The 20,995-nt window shown below is 37.8% G+C and overlaps 1 protein-coding gene and 1 long non-coding RNA gene across 27 annotated transcripts in view; one reads left to right on the top strand and one right to left on the bottom strand.

Annotated features, from left to right (window-relative positions):
• Positions 1 to 16,456, bottom strand: part of LOC139363311 (uncharacterized) — a 53,428-nt gene extending 36,972 nt beyond the window's left edge. The window contains exon 1 of the long non-coding RNA XR_011623400.1: positions 15,882 to 16,456. This is a non-coding gene — a long non-coding RNA (uncharacterized lncRNA). The remainder of the gene's footprint in view (positions 1 to 15,881) is intronic.
• Positions 16,457 to 16,620: 164 nt separating this feature from the next.
• The window catches only part of LOC105465661 (Abelson helper integration site 1), a 226,516-nt gene continuing 222,141 nt past the window's right edge, over positions 16,621 to 20,995 (top strand). For 16 of the 26 annotated variants that reach the window (XR_011623398.1, XR_011623390.1, XR_011623383.1 and 13 more), the window contains exons 1-2: positions 16,622 to 16,801; positions 17,135 to 17,196. The gene's annotated coding sequence lies outside the window, so the exon portion shown is untranslated. Of the gene's footprint in view, positions 16,802 to 17,134; positions 17,197 to 18,467; positions 18,836 to 18,861; positions 19,060 to 19,445; positions 19,494 to 20,995 lie in introns of those variants that run through there. The other 10 variants (XR_011623392.1, XR_011623395.1, XR_011623391.1 and 7 more) reach the window with 7 other exon arrangements.

Below are 20,995 nucleotides of genomic sequence, written 5' to 3'. Positions count from 1 at the left end.
TGTTCTTTTTTGTGATTGCATAATATTCCTTTATATGTAGGCACCATATTTTCTTTATTCAGTCTACCACTGATGGGCATTTAGGTTGATTCCATGTATTTGCTATTGTGAATAGTGCTGCAATAAACATTCACATGCATGTGCCTTTATGGCAGAATAATTTATATTCCTCTGGGTAGATATTCAATAATAGGATTGCTGCACAGAATGGTAGTTCTGCTTTTAGGATTTTGAGGAATCTCCATACTAGTTTCCACAGTCATTGAACTAATTTACACTCTCACCAACAGTGTATAAGTGTTCCCTTTCCTCCACAACCTTGCCAGCATCTGTTATTTTTTGATTTTTTAATAATAGCCATTCTGTCTGGTGTGAGATGATATTGCAGTTTTCATTCTGCATTTCTCTAATGATCGGTGATATCAAGCTTTTTTCATATGCTTATTGGCTGCATGTATGTCTTCTTTTTAAAAGTGTCTGGTCATATCCTTTGCTCACTTTTTAATGGGGTTGTTTGTTTTTCTCTTGTAATTTTGTTTAAGTTCCTTATAGATGCTGGATATTAGACCTTTGTAATACGCATAGTTTGCAAATACTTTCTCCCATTCTGTAGGTTGTCTGTTCACTCTGCTGATAGTTGTTTTTTTTTTTGTTTTGTTTTGTTTTTGTTTTTTTTTTGTTTTTGCTGTGCAGAATCTCTTAAGCTTAACTAGATCCCATTTGTCAATTTTTGCTTGTGTTGCAATTGCTTTTGGTGTCTTCATCATGAAATTTTTGCTTGTTGCTCTTACCAGAGTGGTATTGCTTAGGATATCTTCTAGGGGTTTTGTAGTTTTGGGTTTTACATTTAAGTATTTGATTCATCATGGGCTGAGTTTTTTATGTGGTGTAAAGAAGGGGTCCAGTTTTAATCTTCTGCATATGGCTAGCCAGTTATCACAGCACCATTTGTTGAATAGGGAGCTTTTTCCCCATTGCTAGTTGTTGTCAGCTTTGTCAAAGATCACGTGGTTGTAGGTGTCTGGCATTACTTCTGGGCTCTCTATTCTGTTCCATTGGTCTATGTGTCTCTTTTTATAAAAAGTACCATGCTGTTTTGGTTGCTGTAGCCCTGTAGTATAGTTTGAAGTCAAGTACTGTGATGTCTCCAGCTTTGTTCTTTTTGCTTAGGGTTACCTTGGCTATTCGAGCTCTTTTTTGGTTCTATATGAATTTTAAAATAGTTTTTTATAGTTCTGTGAAAAAATGTCATTGGTAGTTTGATAGAAATAGCATCGATTCTGTAAATTGCTTTGGGCACTATGGCCATTTTAATGATATTGATTCTTTCTATCCATAAGCATGTAATGTTTTTCCCATTGTCGGTGTCATCTCTGATTTCTTTGAGAAGTGTTTTGTGGCTCTCATTGTAGAGATTTTCCACCTCCCTAGTTAGCTGCATTCCTTTACACCAACAACTGCTAAGCCTAAAGACAAATCAGAAAGGCATTCCCATTCACAGTTGCCACAAAAAGGATAAAATATCTAGAAATAAGGCTAACAAGGGAGGTGAAAGGTCAAGTTCATCAGGAACATAAGTTCTTGAGTCAGAGTAGTGACAGCTGATATACAAAGTAATGGATAGAGCCAAAGGCCTTTCTTAAGGAAGAATTTATAGTACTTGGTAATAGATAAACTATCAAAGGTAAATAAAAGACAAGAAGCAAATGTGACTAAAAGATTTTGAATTTAGAGTGCAAAGTACGAGAAACACAGAACCTAAGGGGCAAAGATGTTTTTAGATCATTGAATTAAGATTTTTTGATAGGTCGAATTTTGGGTAATGATGTAACATTTAAGTGGAAATATCCAGTTGGCTGCTGGATATTAAAAGCTTTTAGAGCTGGAAAGTATCTTAGGAATTACCATAGTCCAATTGCCTTATTGCCTTAGCAAGAAAACTGAGATCTAGAAGGATAAATAATTTATCCACTATAACACAAGTAATTAATATAGAACTAAAACTCAAGCTTTCTTTGCACCCAATCTAGTGCTCTTTGGACTATATTGTACTGCCTTCTCTAACTGCTTGGTTAGAGCAGAAGCAATGACAAAACAATAACAATTAGAGAAAACTATAGTGGTGAAATATATTCGAGTCATGAGATCTATGAGGTAGAAAGTTTGGAGCATATACAGCAAGCAATTTTCAGTTTATATGCCAGCTCCAGTAAAATGTTATGCCTGCTTAATATAGTATAGAAAATAATTCTGAACCTATATCCAGGCTTACTGAAAATGAATTATATAACCAATTAGTAATAATGGACAAGAGCAAGTTGGAGAAGCGGGCAGCATATATGCCACCTATCACTATCACTGGTCAGAAAATTGCAGCCAGAACCATGGGAAAGAAGATAAAGTGTTTGTAAAGATAACAGTCAGCCAAATGTCATAATGGTCAGCCTTGCATACATTAATGATATTTTCTTTCTATTTTTTTTTTCCTATCTTAAATGGAAGGTGTCAGATAAACTGCCGAATGCTTATTGTTACCCTGGAAACATGAAGGATTTGAATATTTATGGCATCATGACAGAACAGGTTGAAAATATTAAGAGGCCAGAGCTAGAGAGAGAGAGAGAGAGAGGAGAGAGAGATATAAGCTACTAATTAAACTAAGCTCTTTTACACAACCTAGCTTATTTGTTCTGTACTTTCCCAGGCTTTAGCTTAATTTGATTTTATTCAGAGACTACCTAGTAAAAATTCTTTTGAAATAAACTGTACATGTGAAAGTCAAGATTGTGGACAAACCACACACATTTATATTATTTTATTCCTAGTAACCCAGTAAAAGGTTATAAAGGATACACACACACGTTCACATACACGCTTATATATATTTATATACATACACATATATTTTATATTTGTTTATATATATGTGCGTGTATAAATATTTGTTGTTATACATACTTTGTATGTGTGTGTATCTGTGTGTGTGTTTCTCCATATATAGAGAGAAAGAGAGAGAGAGCAAGAGAGAGAAATACACAAAATCAATAAAGAATAAAAAGGACAGAAAGCAGGCCATTAGCAAACAAGAAATGTCATCAAATTTCCTAAAGAGATGAAGTAGTTAGAGGAGCGGTGTAGTGAGTTGAATAGTGGTAATCAAAGAGACATGTCCATGTCTTCATTCCCCAGCCTGTGAATGTTACCTTGTTTGGAAATTGTCTCACAGACATCATTAAGTTAAGGGTCTTGAGGTGAGATCACTCTGGATTTCCTGGGTGGCCCTAAATTCAACAATAACTGTCCTTATAACAGTGAGGCAGGGAGCAGATTACATCGACAAGGAGAAGGGCCTGTGAAGACAAAGGTGGAGATTTGGAGTGCAACTGCAAGCCAAGGAATGTCGATGGCTACCAAAAGCGGGTCAAGGCAAGGAACATATTCCCCACAGAGCCTCTGAAGGGAGGGCCACACAGGTCTGGAGGCTAGAAGTCAAAACTCTAGGCTGCTGACAGAGTTTTGATTTTTTTACTTCTGGCCTCCAGACCTGTGAAAGAATACATTTCTATTGTTCCAAAGCCTGCTAAGTTTGTGGCAATGTGTTACAGGTAGCCACAAGAAATTAATGTGCATGGTTTCTATGGAAGCTGAGTAAATTGGCCTTACAGAAATACAGAGAAGCTCAGAAAACACCAAGTGGAAGCATATAGCAGAAAATGAAGGTATTAATTGAAAATTAGTGTTCACTATAATTGCCCCCAACTCCCTTACCCCAAGAAATGGGTACCCAGGGATTCACCACTCTAGCAAAACAGGGGAAGATTCTTCTCTACAGAAACTGCATGTTACGGAGAAAAGCCGGTCAGTCAGTTCGTTTGTTTCCCATCCAAACACCCTAAAGCAAAGTTAATCAATTGACAAGCCCAGCCCACAACAATCAACTTTTCATTCCCTTATTTTTAACAAAGTAACTAAGGAACCCTGGACATTTTTTAAAGTCTCCAGAATTAAAGAGAGGCCAGTAAAGATAAACCAAGATTAAAAAGTCCACAGAGAAAGTTGAAATAATTCAAGGATTCGAAGGAAACGAAAAAGGAAGGCAGTGTATTTATTGAATATTTTCACAGATAGTTATGCCAGTTAATAATCTATTACCTTTCAATTCCAAACCCATCCTCTGTTCTCTGGTTGTGACAGTGGAACCAGTCTTTGCTGGCTGGTTCCATGTAGGCTCCGTTAATAGAGGGCACTGGGAGAAGAAACTGCAAGGTTGAACACTGTGAGGTCAGAAGTGGAGGAGGTGTTTTTAATTTTATTTTATTTCAAACTCCTTTATTAAGGTACGATTGATATACAAATAGCTATACATACATAATGTATAAAACTCAGTGAGTCTGAGAATAAATATGTACTTGTGAAACCATCACCACCGTCAAGTCCATAAATATATTCATCACCTTGGAAAATTTCTTCTGCCCTCCACTCCTTTTTTTTTTTTTTTGTTATAAGGACACTTAACATAAGATCTACCCCCTTAGCAAATTTGTAGTATATAATACAGTGTTTTTAGCTATAGGCACTACGCTGCACAGCAGATCTTCAGAACTTATTTATTTTGCATAACTGAAACTTTATATTCTTTAATCATCACCTCCCCACTTCCCCCTTCCCTCAATCCCTGGAAACCACTGTTCTAATCCTTTGCTTCTATAAGTTTGATTATTTTAGATTCCATACATAAATGAGATCATATATATTTGTCTTTCTGTGTCTAGCTTATTTCACAGATAATGCCCTCTGGGTCTATCCATGTTGTCACAAACGACAGAATTTCCTTCTTTTTTAAGGCTGAGTAATATTCCATCACATGTACATACTAAATTTTCTTTATCCACTCATCTGTCAGTAGACATTTAGGTTAACCACAAACCCTTGAACAACCAATAGGTCAAAGAAGACATCAAAAAGGAAATGTAAAAAATATTGAGGCAAATGAAAATGAAAACACAACATACCAAAAGTTATGAGATGCTGCAAAATCAGTTTCAGGAGAGAAGTTTATAGAGATAAATGCCTGCTTTAAAAAGAATTTAGAAGAAAGAAAGATCTCAAATAAGCAATCTAACTTTACATCTCAAGAAACTAGAAAAAGAACAAACTAAGCCAAAATTACTAGAATTTAGGAAACAATAAAGATTCGAGCAGAAATAAATAAGATACTAGAAAAGAAATAGAAGTGATTAACAAAACTCAGAATTGCTTATCTTTTAAAAAGATAAACAAAATTGACAAGACTTTAGACTAACCAAGGAAAAAAGTGAGAAGACTCAGATACATAAAATTGTAAATGAAAGAAGAGACATTAAAACTAATACCACAGAAATACAAAGGATTCTAAGAGACTACTATGAACAATTAGATGCCAACAATTGGATCAACTGGAAGACAGAGATAAATTCCTAGAAACATACAACCTACCTAGACTGAATTATGAAGAAATGGAAAGTCTGAAAGACCAATAACGAGTATGGAAATTGAATCGGTAATCAAGAGCTTCCTAACAACAACAACAAAAAGCACAAAGCTCTTTCACTTCACTGGTATTACTGTAACAGCAACACTTGTCACACTCTTCCAAAAAATTGAAGCTGAGGGAACACTTGCAAACTCATTTACAAGGCTGGCATTAGCATGATATCAAAGCCAAACAAGGACATTACAAGAAAAGAAATGACAAGGCCCATATCCCTGTTGAACATAGATGCAAAAATCCTCAACAAAAGACGAGCAAACCAAATTCAACAGCACATCCAAAGGATCACACGCCATGATCAAGAGCCCATTTTTGTTCTGGTGTTTTTCCTCTTGTCAGGCATGCACGGGTCCCTCCGGTGTTTCCCACAGCAGCAGAGGGGCATTCCTGTGGCAACCATGCCCACTTAGGCCTGAATCTCAGCCTCTGGAGATTCCAGGTTCTTTCCTTATTCAATTTTTCCTCAGTCCTAGGAGTAGCAGGTACTTTTTGCAGTTACTACCTCAGTATATTTTAGAGTCCTCTTTCAGTAGTTAATACATTTTTCACTCAGTTCACAGTTATCTTCCCTATCCAAATTATGGGTGTGGTCATTTTCGTCCTTTGAACTCTAACACAATAGTCAATAAAATGCTGAATTTTAAAAATTCTATAAAATTAAACATTAGAAATAAAATAAAACTGTCAGAAATTACATTATTGCTAAAGTAAAATTTTCAATATATGGTTAGAAGATTAAGTTTTAAAAAATCTCCCAGAGAATAGAAAAGCAGTTAGAGATGGAAAATAAGAAAGTGAGATTAAGATGCAGAAGAGTGGGGGAGCGAAGGGAAGAATAAAGTTGCCAGTATCTTCTTATAATGGGAGGTATCAAGAGATAATATATACAGTGGCTCAAAAACAAAGGGGCAAGTATGTTATTTAAACATGCAAAGAGAAATTAAATGTAGTAATAGTAACACTTGTTTAGTGCTTTAAATTTATGACACATTTATCCTCACAATAATCCTCCGAGGAATTGACTATTATTATCCCCATTTTACACATGAGAAAAAAAGAGGCTCAGAGAGCTTAAGTAACTTGCCTAAGATCATACAGCTGGCAAATGGTGCAAGTAGGACTCTGGAGTCTGTGCTCTTATCTATTATACTGCTCTGTCTCTTTCTATGACTTTATTGGGAAGAAGTGGATAGGGATGGTGGAACGCAATGCTAATGAGTTAAATCATTGTCCCTCTCTCTCCACAATAGATTAAGACAATATTTAAAACTGATGAATCAAGAAATAGTGATAAGGGATGGGTAATCACCAGAAGAAACAAAAACAGAAGCTATTTAAGACAATTTGGTCTCAGGAATAAGACTGTGGCAAGGAATGGGTGAAGCAGGAATTTGGCATTTTCCCTTGTAAGCCTTTTATTTATCTATTTATTATTATTATCATTATTATTATTATTTTGAGACAGGGTCTTGTTCCGTCACCCAGGCTAGACCATAGTGGCACAATCTCGGCTCACTGCAACCTCTGCCTCCTGGGTTCAAGCGATCCTCCCACTTCAGCCTCCTGAGTAGCTGGGATTACAGACGCACACCACCACACCCAGCTAACTTTCTGCATTTTTGTAGAAACGAGGTTTCACCATGTTGGCCAGGCTGGTCTTGAACTCCTGGCCTCAAGTGATCTGCCCACCTCAGCCTCCCAAAGTGCTGGGATTACAGGCATGAGCCACTGTGCCCAGCCCCCTCCTGTATTATTAACATGCACTTTAATAATTTATTCTAAACATTTTAAAAGAAAAAAATTATAAATGATCTCAGTTTTTCTTTTTTACATTTTAAATACTAATTATACAATCAAATGTGATAAGAAGGAAATTCCCTTCTCATCTGTGACAGAGATATCTGACGTCAGTCCTTTAGAGAAGAAGGCCTACAACAGGGTTTGGGAGGCCCCTATTTTCACACTTAGTAAGAGATATGAAACTGGTTTCTGATCTAGTAAAGAGATGCCATTTGAATAGTAAGATGAAAAGTTAAATATTAGCAGCCACAAAAGGTTTGAAACTTAAGACAGTAATGAGTGTCCAAAATGTGCTTTTTGTCCAACCAGAAGACCTCTTATCATAGATGAAAGGTAAGCTATCTGGAGGATGGCCTTTAATGACAGGAAAGGGCTCTGAATTCTTGTATATTTTGCTAGACAGACTGGTGGTACCGGCACCATCCTGTAGTATATTTATTAATCTAGAGACTCTATTTTGAAACCTGGTGTCAAATGCATCTCATCAACTATTATACATTTAAACCGACAGATTAAACAGTAAATTAAATAGTTCAGGATAGCAAACCGGTGCATGGTAAAACAGCAATGAGGCTTTACACACCCTTAAAATGTGTCTTTCAGGCACAGGTAACGATACACATTGATATGCTGCCATCTAGTGCTCCTTGCTTTAGACAACTGAATTAATCACATGCTGAAATGGATTTTTAAATTATTACTATTTTTTAACTCTTCCCCTTAGTCTCTGCAGCAGTTCCTGTTTTTCATGGGGCCTTCTGAGACCTAAACCAAAACATTTTCCTAATAAAATGGTATTTATACACAGACAACAAATCTACAGACAGTTTTATCCACTATGGAAAGCTCAGTGGGTTCTACCTAACCCATGTATACAGGTTGAGTTTTCGTGGCATGTCACCTACAGAAAGGGTAGAAGGAAGGTTGAATTACTTCAGTAAGTCATCTGCTAAATTTGAGTAACAATCACTATTACAAAGCAATTACTATTACTCATAAAATTCCTTTCAACATGTATTAACAGTTGAGAGAGAAGGAATTCCTCTTTTCCCAATATATTACAAAGATACTCTGAAAAAAAAAGAAACAATCTGAAAACCAGCTAGAAATGCTCACTAAATTGCATCATTGAATTCCTTGGGCACCCAAAGAGAAGAAAGAACTAAAACAAGAGTGGAAAGTAGGGGCTGAGGGCATTTTTACTAGAGGGGCATTTGCTGATGCCAGGAATGTAGTCCTAGAATGCAATGGCCTCCCAAAACACAGGATTCAAGGCCTTGCTCAGTGTGACAACTGAGATGTTTGCATAAAAGTGAAACCCTTAAAAGACTACAGCAGCCAAAAGAAACAAGGAAGTTTATTTGTAGGGGCTAAAGTTCAGGTAGAGAAAAAAAAATCTTCCCTCAAAATTATAACCATGTCCTCTCTTTCATAGGATTTGGGTTCAAACCTATACTAATCTGATAGGTTGGATATGGAGTATAAGAAAAGGAGAAAGGTTAAAGGTTATGATAAAAGAAAAACTTTAACCAAATTAAATTTAAAGGAGTTTAATTGAGCAGTGAATGATTTGCAAATCAGGCAGCCTTCCCAGCCAGAGTAGGCTCGGAGACTCCAGTGCAGCCATGTGGTAGAAGATTCATGGACAGAAAAAGGAAAGTGAGGTACAGAAAATAGAAGTGACGTACAGAACCAACTGGATTGGTTACAACTTGGTGTTTGCCTTATTTGAACATGGTTCAAATAGTTGACTACATTTGATTGGCCAAAACTTGGAGATTGGCCCAAGTGTAGGCTACATCTGGTTACCCTTCTACTTGTTATAGTTTAAGATGTACAGAGAAACATTGAGGCTGAATTTAAAATATGTAAGGAGGCAGTTTTAGGCTAAACTTGATTTAACAGTTACTCCAAGGCCTTTGGCGTTTGGCTTGAGTAACTGGAAAAATGGAGTTGCCATTACTTGAGATGGAGAGAGTGGGGTTTGTTTGAGGAGGCAGATGAGGAGTTCAATGTTAGAAAAGTTAAGTTTGAGAATATGTCGGACATCTAAGTGGAGACATGTAATATGCAGTTATTTATGACTCTGAAGTTCAAGGAAGAAGAATGGGCAGAAGGGATATATTTGAAAGTAGTCTACATGACAGTGGGACTATAGAACTGTAAGAAATTATGGAGCGTGTACGTGTAGATAGAGAAGTCCAGGAACGCACCTCTGGGACATTCCAATATCAAGAGGTCAAGGAGATACGCATAAACTAGTAAAGGATCCCTAGAAGGAAGAAAAGCAGGAAAATGTGCAATCACCAGTCAGAAAATGTAATGAGAAGTGAATGCATTCAAAATAGCACCAAAAAAATCTACAAAATGCTGAGGAAGAAATAATAATATGAGAGACCCATAAGAAAAGTATCTTATTTTTAAAAATCCACCATATCACCTTTTGATGTTTTTACTATAATTGCTAAAAAAAAACTTTGGATTAGAAGTGATATAGCATAAAGCCATTAAAATGAATGGGGTAGATGTATGTTACTGACATAAAAAGCCTTCTAGAATAATAATACATGATAAAGGACAAAAATAAGGTGACAGGACAAAATCTGCAGTAAGAAGTTGTCTTTATAATTTAGTATATTTAGTATATGCATGAACGGAAGTATGAAAGAATGTATAGAAGACTATCAATGATTAAAAACACGGCTGACTTTCGGCTACCACATTATGAATATCTGAATGGTTGTTTGAAATTTTTCCATGTGCACACAAGAACATTACTAACAAAGTTAGAATTTCCAGTGACGATTAAGTGGTGATACATACTGCATCTCCCTCTTATCTGAATGGGATATGTTCCAAGATCCTCAGTGGATGTCTGAAACTGCAGGTAGTAGCAAAGCCTGTATTTACTATACTTGCATGCCTTTCTCAAAGTCAAATAAAATACAAAATACAGAGTCAAATTTCTACATTTCAAACATTTTATTTGGGAAATGAGAAGTACACTTCTAGGCATACACATAGAATGGGTGGTCTTCAGTATGTCTGAAAAACAAAGAGAAGGTTGGAGGTTTTATAAAAAGTAAAAATGTTACCCATTGTTTTGGAAAGAAAGTTCATTGGCACTAGTCAAGTTTTGGGGAGCTGGCAAGCTCTGATTGGTGAGTGATGGTAGTGGGTAAAACTAATTTTAGTGTCACAGCAGGTTATTTCAGTAGCTATCAGATAAAACTGATTTCAGATTATAACAGGCAGTTTCAGTAGCTGGGCTTGTGGAAAATTTAATTCTTGGAGCAGATGCTATATGCCCCAAATGCTTTTTCCCCTGGGCCCTTCACTCGGATTTAATTGGGTATGACAAGAATGACTCAATTTCTATAATCAACTTTCATGCCTCTCATAAAGTTTAATTTATAAATTAGGCCCAATAAGAGATTAACAGCAATAACTAATAACAATATAAAGTATTTATAACAATATACTGTAATAATAGTTATTACGTGAATGTAATCTCTCGTTTTCTCTCTAAAAATTTTCAAACCAAGCTTGTTGAGTGAAATCTCAGCAAGCAAACCCATGGGTAAGGGGGCACTGCTGTAATAGCGTGGAAATGAAATTACAATATAATGTTCATTCAAGTAGGCAGAAATAAACATTTTACACACAACATGACCAAAATTAAAATATGCATGGAAAACAGACTGAAATGAAATTTGTCAAAAAAGTTAATTGAGATTCTCTTGGGTAGTGGTATTGAGTATTTTTTTCCTTTTTTTCATGATTGTTATGTATTTCAAATTATCTATAATATGTATATTCTTACTTTTACTTTTCCTGCTTATTATAAAAATTTCCAAACACACAAAGGAAAAAGTATAATAAAATACTAGTTACCTATCAGTCAGCTTCAACAACCATCAAAATTTAGATATACATGTGTCATTTCCTCTCACCTTTAAAAAAAAAAAACTAGTATATTTTAAAGCAAATCCCAGACACCTTATCATTCTATTCTGTGTACTTAAGTCACATGCTACATACCCACACCACCATTATTTTACCTAATGAAATTAATAAACATTTCTTAATATCTTCTAAATATTTAGCCCATGACAAAAAATCTAATTTCCTAAAACATGTTTTTCTATAGTTGGTTTATGTAAATCAGAATCCAAACCAGGCACATTCATTCCATCTGTTATGGCTCTAGAACCCTCTCCAGTAGTGTTATGGACCCAGTTATGCCCCAGTTCCAAATGCGTATGTTTAAGTTCTAACCTTAAAGTACCTCAGAATGTGCCTGTATTTGAAGACAGAGTCTCTAAAGAGGTAATAAAGTTAAAAGGAGGTCATTAGGGTGAGCCCTAATCCAATATGACTCTGTCCTTTTAAGAAGAGATTAAGATACGGGCAGGTGCAGAGGGAAGTCCAGGTGAAGACACAGGGAGAAAACAACCATCTACAAGCCAAAAAGAGAGTCCTTAGAAGAAACCAACCCTTCAGACATCTTTACCTCAGTCTTCCTAGCCTCCAGAATTGTGAGAAAATAAATTTCTGTTGTTCAGGCCACCCAGTCTGTGGTACTTTGTTATGGCTGCCCCAGCAAACTAATACAAACAGTAAAGCCAACATCTGTTCTGATTGGTAAATGCACTTCCTGTACAGAGGTTTAAATATTTTGCACATCAGTCACATTTATGTATGATATTATTCAAGAAATTCACTATTCATTATTTATTAAATGTGTCAAATACCCTAAATCTATTTTATTCCTAAACGGTTCAATTCAATTTATATATATATATACACACACATATATACACATATACATATATAGGCACATATATGTATATATATAAAAACCAACTATATATACATATGTGTATATATATACGCAAATTTTTTTCATGGATACTCAGCCAATATTTATAATTATTACCATACTACCCCTCTTAATTGTTTGCCTCTCCTAGGATAGCAGAGTGCTCTTGGTCTTGCACTCTTGAGTAATGAGAGCTAAAACAACATATCTGCTTTATTCAGTTTGAATGGGGCTTATTAATATGTTTAGTATATACCCAACTGCCTGCTGAACAGCCCACTCCATACATCCCATTGAAACTAAACATCTTTTCCTCCATCCTTGCTCTTCCTGACTTTCTGTTGTTAACTGATTAGCCATTCTCTACCCAGTTACCTGAGCCAGAAACCTCGGCACCTTTCAAACTTCTTTTATAGTTTTAAAATAATTATAAACTTACAGAAAAATTGCAAAAATAGTATAAAGAACTTCTGCTTTCGCCCAAATTTCCTGTTAACATTTGCTTTATCATTTTCTTTATGTAAGCTATTTACGTTTATATTTATTTACAGTATTTATGTATCCTTTTTTCCTGAACCATTAGAATAGGTTGCAGATATGAAGCCTCATTACCTTTAATACTTCAATATGTGTTTTCTAAAAACAAAAATATCTCCTATGTCACTAGAGTATGGTCATCAAAATCAGAAAATTAATATTGTTAAAATACTACCATCTAATCCAGAGACCCCATTCAAATTTTGTTAGTTGTCCCAATAATATCTTTATAGCAAAACGATTCAATTCAGAATCATGTATTCCACTTAGTTGTCATGTACCTTAATTCTCCTTCAATCTAAAAATGTTCTTTAGTTGTTCCTTTGTCTTTCATGACCTTGATCCTTGAAGAGTACAGGTCCATTCTTTTGTAGAATGTACCTTAATTTGGGACATTTGGGTTGTCTGATTTTTCCTTATGATTGATTCGGATTACACATTTTTGGCAGGAATGTCACAGAAGTGTGTTCTAAGTGCCTCTAACCAGGAAATACCTGATGCTGATTTGTCTCATGACTGCTGATGGTAACTTTGCTCACCAGTGCCAGATTTCTACACTGTCAAGTTTCTAATTTTTTCTGTGTAATTAATAAGTATTTGCTGGGGAGATGCTTTGAGACTATATAAAAATTACATGACTCTTAATACTCTCACCTTCTAGTTTTAGCATACACTGATGATTCTTGTCTGAATCCACTGTTACTATCATGACTGCCAAATAACGATGTTTCTACTTATAACACTGTCTACATTCATTACATATAGTTGGCATTTTTATGTAAGGAAGAGCTTTTCTTTATCCTGATTTTTCAAAAAAATCGTTTATTCATTTTAGTATGGGCTCAAATCTTCCTATTTTATTCAGCGGACTATAATTCATTAACATTATATTGGTGCTCAGATTGACCCAGATGTGGCCAATGGGGGCTCCTTCACGCTGGCTTTGTGCCCTTTTGATATGTTTCTTCCTTCTGTGTTCACTTCCTTAATTTCTGGTGCAACAAGATTTTTCAGGCTCCTATTCTAAAATCAACCATTTCTCCAAGGGACCCAGTTACTTTTAGTGAATAATAGTGTTCAGAAACCAAGATTTAGGCACATGTGCTCATTGCTTCTAGCATACCATTATTCTGAAACCCTTTCAGCAGATAGAGCTAGGAAGAGCATAATAGATATGCACACACCTATACAGACTTTCCTCTATATTTATTTCTACATATGTTTATGTATATATTGAAAACTATAGGTTTACACTGACATATTCAATTCCAATCCAACATCACCACAAAGGTCATTGTGGAATTCCTCCTCTCTCAATTTGTAACTTCCTTCTCTGTCAGTGAGAAACCTGGCTCCCATTAGACCCAACATATTTATTTCCTCACTCCCCTTTCATGCTTGCCACCTCTTTACTTGCCAAGGGGAAGGCAAAACAGCTGGTCATCGTTTTTTATTATTTCTTATCATTCATTCTTCCATCCAATTAATCACTAGGTCCTGACATTTTTACCTCCTAAAAATTTCTCGAACTGATCCATTTCTCTCCATTCTGATTTTTCTTAGCCTTGACCATACCACCTTTGTCTCTTACATGGCTTACAGCAACGCCATCTTAAATGGTATTCCCGGATCTAGATTTGCTTCCTTCCTGTCTGTTCTCCACCCTGCAGTCAGTGTTATCTTTATGATATTAAAATTTGAGAATTTCACTCCATAAAATTCTACAGTGGTATTGCATTGACCAGTACTGTCTGGGTCTCTTCACGGCCTGTTTAACTATCTTGTTTTGTTTCCTCCAAAAGACCCTAGACTCATTCTCTACCTTTTAGTTAGCCAACCTGAACTTTTTTTTTTTTTTTTTTAGTTCTGTATCATACCAAACTTTCTTTTAGTGAACACTATACGCCACCTTCTTCTACCTGGAAACCCTTCCTAACCTGGACAACTCTACACATTATTTTGGTTTTTGCTTAAATGTCACTTCTGCTACAAAATATTCCCTGACCTCCCCACTCCACTGCACCTCTGCATGCTACCGTAAAGGCAGAAGCAAGAGATGATAACAGGGTTACACATCCGCAAGTCTGGGAATCGTATTCTGAAACTAAAACCCTACTAAGAATGAGCAGCCAGAGCCATAACTTCCCTTTGGAAAAGCGGGTACTTAAATGCAGTTGTGAGGACAAATGAAAAGTACATAAAACACCTACAATGCATAGCTCCTAGAAGGAGCTGAATATATGTTATCCATTATTCATTCAACAAATGTTCATGAAATGCCAACTATTTCATAGATACTGTGGTAGATACTGGGGATAGAAAAAATACAATGTAAACTATGAAAATATAGAATGAGTATGCAAAGTCTAATATACGGAATGAATATCCAAAATCTAATAAGGAGTAGGAGTATTTGAAGGAGTCAGTCAACCTGCTTAAGATTCGAAGGATGGACAACATTTGACTGTGATATGCAATAGTGTAAAAGGAGGAATTTTCAGGAAGAGAGAACAATATGTGTAAGGACAGGGCGTGCAAGGCTATGGATTGTTTTTCATAGTACACATAATTCAATGTTGCATAAAACTGCATGATACACATGATTCAATATTGCATAAAATTGGAACAATAAGCTAATGAGAGATGAAATTAGTCAGGGAGATGGAGCATCTTGTATCCTAGGCAAAGCAATCATTTTCTCTTACACGTTGCCTTTCAAGAATTTTCAGCAAGAGAGAGCCATTATCCGATTTACATTTTTAGTCAGGACATTCTGATAGCAGTGTGGGGAATTTTAAGAGTCAAAACTGGAGTCACAGGACTGGTAAAGCACCCACCTGAGGAATTTAAAAAGAGAGAATGAATATGCTTTGGTATAAGATGCATTTAGGATACTCTACAGTTCTTACTAAAACACTGGGAGCAAGTGTTTGACACTTGATAGTGCAAGATTACAGCAAGATAGTGGTGGTTTACAGCAAGATAGAAATCTAGGAGAGTAGGTTTAGAATGCAAAGTTGAACAGCTCAGTTTGGTACACAGCGGATTAGTAATCTTTCTCGTTGCTTCCTCAAAGGATTTAGGGAAGCACATGGCATAGCGATATAGTTTGTAAGGTGTGGCAATGCCAGTGAGAATGGAAAAGCTGGCCTCCATAAACTCTCTCTCTGTACAAACGAAGCAACAGGTTACAGCGCGTGGCTGTAGGTACAGGAAATGGCGTGTATTCATGAGTCCACGAGTAGCGCAACTAGTATTTTTCCAGCCCTGGTGACTCAGAGCTGAAGATGGCGCCTGCGGCAGAAATCAGAAAAGTGGGAGGGAGCATTAGGTACAGAAAAGTATGGCGTTTTAACTTTTGTTTTCCACACACAGGGAGATAGCTCTAAAGGAATCGTGCATAATTTTTTCTTAAGATTTTGTCTGTAGTACAACTTCATTTTCCACGCTTTAAAATCATGTTTTCTTTTGTGGGCGCGACCGCGTGGGGAGTGACAAATCTGTTTATTTGCCTCATTCATTGATTTTCTTATTTTGGGCGACTTCCATAACAGCCTCCCCAGTTTTCCTTTGCCCCGTCAGTTTTTCCCTGCGCTTGCTACAATTCTAAGGCGGAAAGAGTATTTTTGGAGGTGAGGGCGGGGAAGACTCAAGCTCTGTGGGAGCACCCACGCATTTCCGACTCCCTTCCCGCTCGCACGGCCTCGGAGGCTGGAGGCCCGTAAGGTCCCCGAAGCGCGCGCCCACCAACAGCCCGAGGGCCCCGGTGCAGGCGCAGCGCGGCCCCTTCTTCCGGGCGGAGGCGAAGGCGGTGGCGGCGCGGGGGCGGGGGCGGGGGCGGGGGCGGGGCCGCGGTCCGGGCCTAGCGCGCGAGACGCGTCGGTCGCCATGGGAACGGCGGTGTAGGCAGGCGCTGACGTCAGCAGGCCGCGAGTCGTCCGCACTGCGGCACAGAGCAGTGGCTTGCTCTCCGAACACGGGTCGCTGGCGGGTAAGGTGGCTTCGTGGCCGCCTCACTTAGCGCCCGCGCCGCTGGGCGCGGGGGAGTCGATTTGCACTGTTCCGGGTGTCGGCTTGGGCGGGACGGACGGTTCTGCCTACTCCTCCTCTCCGTAAGTACCTCGTGGGTTCGCTGGTGGCGGGAGCGCGGGCCGGGGTGCTCGGCCTGCCCAGCCCTCTCTGGGGCGGCGTGTCGGGGCTGCTGGAGTCCGAGAGCGCGGGGGCTGATCGCGGATTGACCGGGGAGCGTGGGCCGGGTGTCCCGGAGGAATGCGATTTCCCGGAGTCCTCAACGTACTTTTCCGCTTCTTTCACTGGTCTCGGTGTCTCCGGAGAGTTGAGCATGGTGTTCTGATAGGGAATTCAGTCTTTGCCTTTCCTACTCCCGATTCTTGTTTAAATGCTTTTAAATCAGATGCGTACTGAGTGTGTTTATTTCCTTTTAGAGTGTCATCCTGGGGCTGAATCTTCAACCTGTCAAAGCCTACTTAATTACGTCTGAGAAAAGGTGATCAATTTGTTAAACTTATAAGAGCCAGATTATATTAATAGGGTTGTTTCGAGATGCATAAAAATAGAATAAAAATGTAGACCATTTAAGCATCCTTATCAAAGGTTGTGCTGCGTTTGGCATTCCTGTGAAAACATCTAATGTGAAAATAAAGTTTTTCCCTTTTGAGAAAGAGATGCCAACAGTTTTTTCACCTGTTGCATTAGCAGTTACTGTTATTGCTTGGGTTAGGAGGAAGATTGCTTCTTATGAGTACTCTGGGAAATTTTTTAAAGAATGCTTGAAAAAATTAAAATACCAAAAGTGTTTTTAAACCATACTTAGAATCTTGTTTATGAAGAATAATATTTATGAAGTTAGAATCTTGTGTACTTATGAAGAATCTTGTTGATCTATTCATTGAATTTTGTGTACAGGATTTTTGTCTGTCTTTTTTTCCCTTGCGATAACATTTGGTTAAAGAGGGAATTTTCAAGCCTCTCAATTTTTTCTCCCATTGATATTGAGTCACATATTGGCTGATAATCAGGTGGTCTGTAAAATAAAATGAGATGAGGTGTAATCCATTTAATTTTCCTACATAGTATCTCTTAGAAGCTCCTGTGAAAGGGTTTGTGAGGGAGAAGTTGTAAAATAATGGAATATATAAGATTCGGAGGTGTCTTTTAAAGTCCGACCTGAATTTTCGCAGATAATGTTACTAATTAAATATTAGTCATTAATTCTATCATATGTTTGCTGTAGTACACATTAAGATTTAGAGATGGCTGGGCGCAGTGGATCAGGCCTGTAATCCTAGCACTTTGGGAGGATCAAGAGTGGGTGGATCACTTGAGGTCAGGAGTTCAGTATCGGCCTGGCTAATGTTGGTGAAAACCCATCTCTACTAAAAATACAACAATTAGCCGGGCGTGGTGGCGCACACCTGTAGTCCCAGCTGCTAGGGAGGTTGAGGCAGGGGAATTGCTTGAACCCAGGAGGCGGAGGCAGCAGTGAGCTGAGATTGTGCCACTGCACTCCAACCTGGGCAACAGAGCAAGACTTTGTCTCCAAAAAAAAAAAAAATTAGAGATGATTTCTATAATGTATTTGCTGTGTTATTAAATAATATTAGTATTTATTCAGTTGTGTATTAAGCTATTAACAGTAAATCTATGATTTCTGTATTTTATTAATAATTACTTATTTTTAATACAATAATACTGGACATAAAGTAATTTTATTGCAGTGTACTCATTACTTTGCTTTTTGGTATTTTCTCCTTGCAGTACTAAAACAGGTGCCATTTTAAATTCCCAGACAAGGAAAAACCAAGGATTAGAAATTAAGTAGCTTACCCAATGCCACATATCAGTAAGTGGTGACACTGGAGGTCAAACCTGAGTCTTTTTTACTCTAGGACCGTTGCTACTGCTTCGCTTTGCTTTGCTTCTCGTGTTTTCTCTTCTCTCTCCTCTTTTCTTTCATAGTGGCAGATACATAACTATAGAGAGCATTGGCGTGGACTCCAAAGCTAGCAGTTTGGTGGGAGACAGAACATTTAACCAGGATGAAAATTCAGGGCTGAGGTAGAGGGAGTTACAAAGATTCAGGCACCCTGGGAGCACAGAAGAGAAGTGCTTCACTGCCCTTCAAGGTGCGAATGCTCTCTAGAGAAGATACTTACCTTCAAAGGATAATGAGGAGTTTGTTAGAGTGACAAAGGAGGAAGGACATTTTTCAGGAGAGGGGATATATGTGTAATGATACAAAAGCAAGAGAGGACGTGGCACATGTGAAGGCCTGGAGGTAGTTTCACATGGCTGGAACACAGTGTATGGTGTGAAGGGGACATTTCATAAATGGCCTTGGACCTCAATGGTAAGGACTTGATATTTTTTTCAGTGTGTGATTGGGAGCTAGTGAAGAATTTTAAGCAAAGAAATGACACCGTCACATTTGAATTTTAGAAAATTACACTGATTGCTGTGTAGATGATGATTTATTTTTTAAAAGGGTAAGGTGATAGTGGCATGGAAACAATCTTAAAACAAACAGCATAATCCTTCCACAGTGTTTTTGTCCCAGAGTTACTGTCTCATGTCACTGCCTTTAGGGGTGGTGGAAAGACAGTTGGAAGAATTCTGTAAAGAATTGTCTACATGTCCCTTCTACAGGGGTCACCTTCCATTCACCCCTCAGCCCCAGCCTGCTAGGTTTCTGCCCCTCCATAAACAGCTTTGACACACGTGACTTCCTTCTTGCAGATTCAGTGGACTTTCTTCAAAACCTCCAGCCCCTTTTGATGCCACACAGTATATAGGCTACATCTCCTTTAAAACTCTTTCCTTCTGTAATGCTTCTGTCTCCCCGTTTTTTACCTGTCTCCCTGATTTTACTTTATATTGTGGGCTCTCAGGATTCTCATTGGCTTTTTATTTTCTTGCAACTATCATATTTATAAATAACTCCCAAATCTTCAGCCTAGGGTCTCCCTGCTGGATTAATAGATTGCCTAATAAACATAATATGATTATATACATAAACACAGACACACACATGTGACAGTAATAACAATTGTTCTTTTTGAAGGGTCTGCCATGTGCTAGGCATTGCGCCAAGTATTTTACTTGCATGTTCTCATTTAATCTTTGTAAAAACACTGAGTGATTTATTATTGTGAAAGATTAGGAAATTGATGTCCCTAGAGATGAATCTGCTGGCAGGTAGAACTGGTATTTGGATCCAAGGATCTGACAATGGAAGCTGATGCTTGTAGCTGCTCAGTGCCCTTCAGATACCCAACTCAACATGACCCACACTAAGCTTAGTGACTGCACCCTAGCAAGTACCTGTTATAATTATAGCTAACATTTATTGTTGCTGCTTCTGTCTGAGGTACTGTTGTAAATCATTTAACCCTTACAACAACCCTTTGAGTCGGCACTGGTAGAGTGTTTTTACAGATGAGGAAGCAAAAGTCACACAAGTGACTATGGAAACTAATTCTAGGACATGGATTTTAAACTACTCTCCTGTACTGCATTATATTACAGTTTAATGGTACTACTAACCTACTATTCTAGTTCTAGAAACATGGGAATCACCTCCGATTCTTTCTCCTGCCTCTTCATTAGTTATTTAATCTTTCCAAAATATTATCTGACTCCCCATCACCCAGGCTGGAGCACACTGGTGCAGTCTCGGCTCACTGCAACCTCCACATCCCAGGTTCAAGCGGTTCTCCTGCCTCAGCCTCCCCAGTAGCTCCACACCTAACTAGTTTTTGTATTTTTAGTAGAGATGGGGTTTTACCATGTTGGCCAGACAGGACTCAAACTCCTGATCTCAAGTGATCTGCCTGCCTCATCCTCCCAAAGTATTGGGATTACAGGCATGAATCACCATGCCCGGCAGGCTTTTTTTTTGATGAATCATAGTCATAATATTGTTCAGCTTTTTCCCTGCCTATTAGATGACCGTCAAGTAGTATAAATATTAAATTTTTGTTTGTTTTATGATTTTTCTACTTACATGCTCTCAGGGATGCTGTCATTGTGCTTGCCTTTGCAGCTTCTCTTTCTAATTTGATATAGACTAGAAAGTAGAAGGTGAGTTATTAGGTTCCTAACTGCTAGAAGGAGTAAATACAGGCTCCTATCACTAAAGTATAGGAGTTTTTACTCCATGGATTTAGTGATGTCTGTTTTGTTTGGGTACCACATGGTCGTTCCCTAAATTAACTGACGTAGTTAGGTATGTTTACATAATCATTCCTTTCTTTTTAGAATTTCTTAGACATTTCTGCAAGAGGAAC

This window comes from Macaca nemestrina, chromosome 5, assembly GCF_043159975.1.
Source record: "Macaca nemestrina isolate mMacNem1 chromosome 5, mMacNem.hap1, whole genome shotgun sequence".
Classification (NCBI taxonomy): Eukaryota; Metazoa; Chordata; class Mammalia; order Primates; family Cercopithecidae; genus Macaca; species Macaca nemestrina.
This window is presented reverse-complemented; position numbering and strand designations above follow the sequence as displayed.